Raw genomic sequence first — 6,630 nt, forward strand, 5'->3', positions numbered from 1 at the left:
CCCACTCATGCTCTCTCTCACATAAATAAAATCTTAAAAAAAAAAATACACTATTAAATTATTAATTAGTGAAAACCAGCTATGAGGTTTTCATTTTTTAATTACGACGCCATGTTAAAGTTCAATTGATATTCATAGACTGAAATGATGATTTCTAATCAGAGATTTCAAGATGAGCTAATTACTCTAACATTCAAAAAATTTTTCTAAAATGTCACAGTGGATCTTGCACGGGACTTTTCTTCTGAAAATGTCTTTAATGCTGCATGAACTTAGGAGCATTACTTAGGAGGAGTAACACTGGAATGATCAGACTGCGAAGACTGCTCCTCCTGCTCCTCCCGTAAGGTTAACCACCGCCAAGCGCAGGGCTAAGGACAAGCCGTTTGTTACATTGTTATTAGCACTACTAGGCAGTCATTAAGTGGGTGAATTTCTCAATCACTGAGAAGCTCAAAACCCCTGAAATTATTATCCAATTTTCTTTCTTGGGTTGCAGTCTTCATCTGTTTATTATCCAATTTTTAAAAACCTTCTATCCTAGGAGCGCCTGGGTGGCTCAGGCAGCTCAGTGTCCCAGCTCCGGGTTTCGGCTCAGGTCTTGATCTCAGGGTTGTGGGACTGATCGCTGGACGTGCTGCCTGCTTAAGATTCTCGCTCTCTCTCCCTCTGTCCCTTCCCTCCTCCCTCTAAAAAAACAACAACAACAACAACAAAAAACCCTTTCTATCCTAAAAAGGATACCTTATTAATTTATTCCAACTAAAATAATAACCAAAATAACCTGATGCTTCAGATTATTCATTATTAATCTGACATCTCGTTTCCAAATATCTAGGAAACCTAAAGTCCTTTCCCAAGAAATACCCAAGAAATTTGAGTATGAATTTTTGTGTCTTTTGAATGCAGTATCGTGTCTTTTGAATTTGTGTCTTTTGAATTTCAACCTCAATACTACTGACTACCAACCAGATAATTCTTTCTTCTAGGGACTGTCCTGTGCATCACGAAGGGTCAGCCTCTAGATGCCCGGTATCTCCTTATATCTAGACAGATACCAGTATAACCTCCCCAACGTGACAACCAAAAATATCTCCAGACATTGCCAAAGGTCCCCTGGCGAGCAAAACCGCCCTCAGTTAAGACCTTCTGTCCTAACATATAACACAATAGGAAATATCACCCAGCAGAAATTTAAGCCCAAAAGCTGATGCCCAAAGACAGCTCACTTTCTAATTACTCTGCATATATTTCCTTCATGTAGCTTTGATAAATAAATGACTGAATCATACACAGAGTTTTTGAAGTAAACAGACTATTGTTCTTTTTTTAAATGTGAAATCAAAGGGAGCCAAGAATATTCAAGAAAGAAAAGACAGTCTCTTCAATAAATGGTGCTGGGAAAATTGGATATTCACATGCTAAAGAATGAAACTTGACCCCTCTCTTATACCACTCTCAAAAATTAACTTAAGGGGCACCTGGGTGGCTCAGTGGGTTAAGCCTCTGCCTTTGGCTCAGGTCATGATCTCAGGGTTCTGGGTGGAGCCCCACATCGGGCTCTCTGCTCTACAGGGAGCCTACTTCCCTCTCTTTCTCTGCTTCCTCTCTGCCTACTTGTGATCTCTCTCTGTCTGTCAAATAAATAAATAAAATCCTTAAAAAAATTAACTTGAAATGCATTAAAGACTTAAATGTAAGACGGAAACCACGACACTCCTAGAAGAAAACATAAGTAAGACAGCTCCTTGACATGGGGCTTGGTAATGATTTGCTGGAAATCGCGTCTAAAAGCACAAGCAGCAGAATCAAAAATAAAGTGGGTCTATATCAAACTTAAAAGCTTCTACATGGGGGGCACCTGGGTGGCTCAGTGGGTTAAAGCCTCTGCCTTCAGCTCAGGTCATGGTCCCAGGGTCCTGGGATCGAGCCCCGTGTCGGTCTCTCTGCTCGGCAGGGAGCATGCTTCCTCCTCTCTCTCTGCCTGCCTCTCTGCCTACTTGTGATCTCTCTCTGTCAAATAAATAAATAGGGGTGCCTGGGTGGCTCAGTGGGTTAAGGCCTCTGCCTTCGGCTCAGGTCATGGTCCCAGGGTCCTGGGATTGAGCCCCGCGTCGGCCTCTCTGCTCAGCAGGGAGCCTGCTTCCTCCTCTCTCTCTGCCTGCCTCGCTGCCTACTTGTGATCTCTGTCTGTCAAATAAATAAATAAAATCTTTTAAATAAATAAACTCTTAAAAAAAAAAGCTTCTACATACCAAAAGAAACCACCAACAAAGTGAAAAAGCAACCCACCAAAATAGGAAAAAGGATTTACAAACCATCTATCCAATTAGGGGTGAATATCCAAAACATAAAAAGGGGGGGCTCAGTCGGTTAAGCGTCTGTCTCCCTTCGGCTCAAGCTGTGATCTCAGGATCCTGAAATCAAGCCCCACATCAGGCTCTCTGCTCAGTTGGGAGTCTGCCTCTCCCTCTCACTCCTCCTCTGTGCTCTCGCTCTCTCTCTCTCTCTCTCTCTCTGTGTCCCTCTCAAATAAGTGTTTAAAAAAAAAAAGGGAACCCCTACAACTCAACAGCAAAAAAACAAATAACCCAATTAAGAAATGGGCAAAAGATCCGAATACACATTTCACCAAAGAAGATACATGAAGGGCCCGGAGCCACAGGAAAAGGGGCTCAGCATCACTCAGCATCAGGGAAATGCAAATCAAAACCCGGGGTGAGATGTCACCTCGTCATCAATGGGCCATCATCAGAAAGACAAGAGAGAGTAAAACACTGGGCAGGACGTGGGGACCCTGGAATCTTCATCCATTGCTGGTGGAAATGTCAAAGGGTGCAGCCACTTTGAAAACAATCTGGCAGTTCCTCAGAAAATTCAACAAGGAATTACCATATGACCCAGTAATTCTACCCCTAGAATTTGTAGTAATTACCCCGAGAATTTGACCCAGCCAAAAGGTGGAACCAACCCGAAAGTCCATCAATTGATAAATGAATGAATAAAAAGTGGTGTATCCACACGGTGAAATATTACTGAGTAGTAAAAAGGAATTCTGACCCGCGCTGCAACAGGGATGGCCCTTTGAAACATGACACTAAGCCAAAGAACACAGACACAAAAGGCCACATATTCTATAATCCCATTATGTGTAATATCCAGAACAGGCAAATCTACAGAGACGGATACATTCGGGGTTACCAGAGGGGAGGGGGAGGCACGGGGAGGGGAAGTGAATAGTAACGGGTACAGGGTTTCTTTTGGGGGTGATGAAAATGTTCTAGAATTGATTACGGTGAGGGCTGCCCGGCTCTGTAAATATACCAAAAATCACTGAATCGCACACTTTAAGGAACTAAAGTGTGCGGTATGTAAATTATATATTAATAAAGCTGTTATAAAAACAAAAGCAACCTGGGGGTGCCTGACTGGCTCCACTGGTAGAGCATGTGACTCGTGATCTGAGCTTTAGAAATTCAAGCCCCACATCAGGTAGAGACTGCATGGAGCACTGGCTGAGGTGCATAAACAATGAATTTTGGAACACATACACACAAAAAGTTAAATTAAGTTTTCTTTTAAAAGACCTTAAAAAAATGAAATCTTAAAAAAAAAAAAAGCAAAGCACAGAAGACCTCATCACACTTACAGAACACGGTCTTACCACCTTGGTGGTGACGGAGGCTGGGGGTGTAAGGGAATGGGGGGAGTTGAGAGAAAAGACAGATCAGGGCACCACTATTCTCACTTTACAAAGGGGAGGTTAAAAGTCTTCGGGAGCGCCTGCATGGCTCAGTGGGTTAAGCCTCTGCCTTTGGATCAGGTCATGATCCCGGGTCCTGGGATCGAGCCCTGTATCAGGCTCTCTGCTCAGCAGGGAGCCTGCTTCCCCCCACCCCCTGCCTGCCTCTCTGCCTACTTGTGATCTCTGTCTGTCAAATAAATAAATAAAATCTTAAAAAAAAAAAAAAGTCAGTCTTCAGTTGACGCAGCTAAATTAGAGATCTACAGGCGTAACAGAGCCTGAAGAATGATCAACATAAGAACTATAATGTAACCATCAAAAATCTGGAGAAAGAAGGAAGGCAGCAGGAAGCAACGAAGCAGCTAATGGGTCCTGCATCCCAGCAGAGAGTAGATAAATTCAAGCGGTACTAGCACATTATTTAGAGATACAAAGACAACCACCAGAAGAACAAAAAAACAAAAGTGAACAAGAAGTGATCATTTCTGGAGAGTACAGGAGTGGGCGGGAGCAGAAAGGGATGGGAACAAAACGCTTTTCGTGGAAGCTCGCCTGTTCCAGGAGTTCGTCAGTGCTAGATGGAGTTATTTACACCTCGTTTTTTAGAAAGAAATCAAACTTGGCATATTCCCAGAGTTTAAGAACATGGATGAAAGAAGAATACGCTAGGCGGCGGGGGAAAAAATTACAACTGGACTCCCATCGCTGAGTAAAAACTGTGATTTAAATATATTTGAGCCAGAGACTGCATCCAGATTAAAGCAAACTGGAAATGTATGTCAGATCCTTGAGAGAACAAGAAACGCATACAAAGCCCCAGCCCTCTGGACAGCAGAGGGTAAGAACCATCCTCTGGTCCCAGCTTCCCCATGGCAAGAATATTCAAAAGACCTAATAATGGGGGCACCTCGGTGGCTCAGTGGGTTAAGCCTCTGCCTTCAGGTTGGGTCGTGATCCCGGGGTCCTGGGATCGAGCCCCGCATCGGGCTCTCTGCTCAGCGGGGAGCCTGCTTCTCCCCCCACCACCTGCTCCTCTGCCTACTTGTGATATCTCTCTCTCTCTATCAAATAAATAAATAAAATCTTAAAAAAAAAAAAAAAAGACCTAAGAACAGTGGGATCCAAAGGACATTTCAGATGAAAGAAAGTACATATGGCACTCTCCATGCCCACCCAACAATGGACCCCTGTTTAAACACACATTGGGGGCGCCTGGGTGGCTCCATAGGTTAAGCCTCTGCCTTCAGCTCAGGTCATGATCTCAGGGTTGTGGGATTGAGCCCCACATCGGGCTCTCCGCTCAGCAGGGAGCCTGCTTCCCTTCCTCTCTCTCTCTCTCTGCCTGCTGCTCTGCCTACTTGTGATCTCTCTCTCTCTGTCAAATAAATAAAATCTTCAAAACAATAAAAAATAAATAAACACACATTAATCGCGGAAGAGTGAAGGTCAACACACAGCCCACCTCCAGAACACAGCAGAATTTGTGATTTCAGACATCACGAGAGTCACAACTCGGACACCTGGGACTTGATTCTGGACAGCTAAAGTAGAGCGCTTGTGAGGGTATCAGATGGTAAATCTGATCAGGACCATAAGAGGCACAACAGGAGTGTCCTCGGGACCCGGGGAGCAGGGAAAGGGGTCCCCATGGCCCCCGCAGGTCTCAGAATCCAGGGGGCCTACGGCCTGCTCAGTGTCCTCACTTACCAAGGACATCCTCATGTCCTGGGAGGAGAAGGACAGGCACATTTGGGGAAAAAAAAAAAAAAAGGTAAAAACTAACACATTACTTCAGTTGGGTCAGGCTCCTTTTAAGTCCAAAAACCCCAAAATCCACATAAGAAGTTCACAACAAGAATAAACCCACAGTTCTGAGTCTCTAGAATGCTGCCCAAACCTGGCTGATGAGTTCCAGAGGCTTCCACAGGCTCCCAGACCTCTCCGCTGGATATCTTCACTCACCCGCCAGGGACCGCACTCTCCACCCAGCCCAGGAGACAAGGTGGGGTCAAGAGATCTTATCCCTTGGATCCCAAGACGCCTGAGCTGGTCAGGCTTTGGGCTGGAATCCTGAAGATGTCGGAGGCCTCCAACGTGGCTGGGGGAAAGGGAAGGCAAGACAGACCCCACGCCCCCTCCTCAGGGTCCCTCAGATTCAACCTGCAGACATGAACCCCACCTCCACTCTCTTTCTGAAAAACAAAGGGTAGGAAACTCCAGACTCCATGTCCATGGTCCCAATAATTTCACAAGGAGAATTCCCAGACCCATTCTGGGACCCCAACCTCCCCCTCCCCCAGAGCTGACCTGGTGGCCTTCCAGGGCCATTATCACCTTGGCAGAGGACAGAGGAATCCAGGAAGAGGAACCAGAACTGATCTCTATTTACAAGGTTAGCAGCTCCCGACCAAGGAGGAGGGAGGGCGAGGGCAAGTGGGAAGACAGGACAGCTCTGGGCTGCAGGCGGCCATCGCCGAGACAGGTTCCTTCTGCAGAATATCCTGTCTCCTCCGTGGACAGAACAGTGTTTGGGGTTTTTAAGGAAAACCAACTGAACCTCCATAGCCTAATCTCTCATCCCCTCCCCCAGCCCATCCCAGACCAAAGCAGGTGGTAATGGGGGGAGGGGGCAGGGCACCCAGGTCCAGTGTCTTCCAACCACTCAATTCCTCTCACATCTGTATACTGCTCTGTTGGTCTTTTTTTTTTTTTTTTTAAGATTTTATTTATTCATTTGACAGACAGAGATCACAAGTAGGCAGAGAGGCAGGTCGGGGGCGGGGGAGGCTCCCTGCTGAGCAGAGAGCCCGATGCTATGGATGGATGCGATGGATGCAATGGATGCGATGGATGCGATGGATGCATGCGGGGATGCGGGGCTCAAT

Source organism: Enhydra lutris, unplaced genomic scaffold (genome assembly GCF_002288905.1).
Source record: "Enhydra lutris kenyoni isolate GAN:26980312 unplaced genomic scaffold, ASM228890v2 scaffoldscaffold43, whole genome shotgun sequence".
Taxonomy (NCBI): domain Eukaryota; kingdom Metazoa; phylum Chordata; class Mammalia; order Carnivora; family Mustelidae; genus Enhydra; species Enhydra lutris.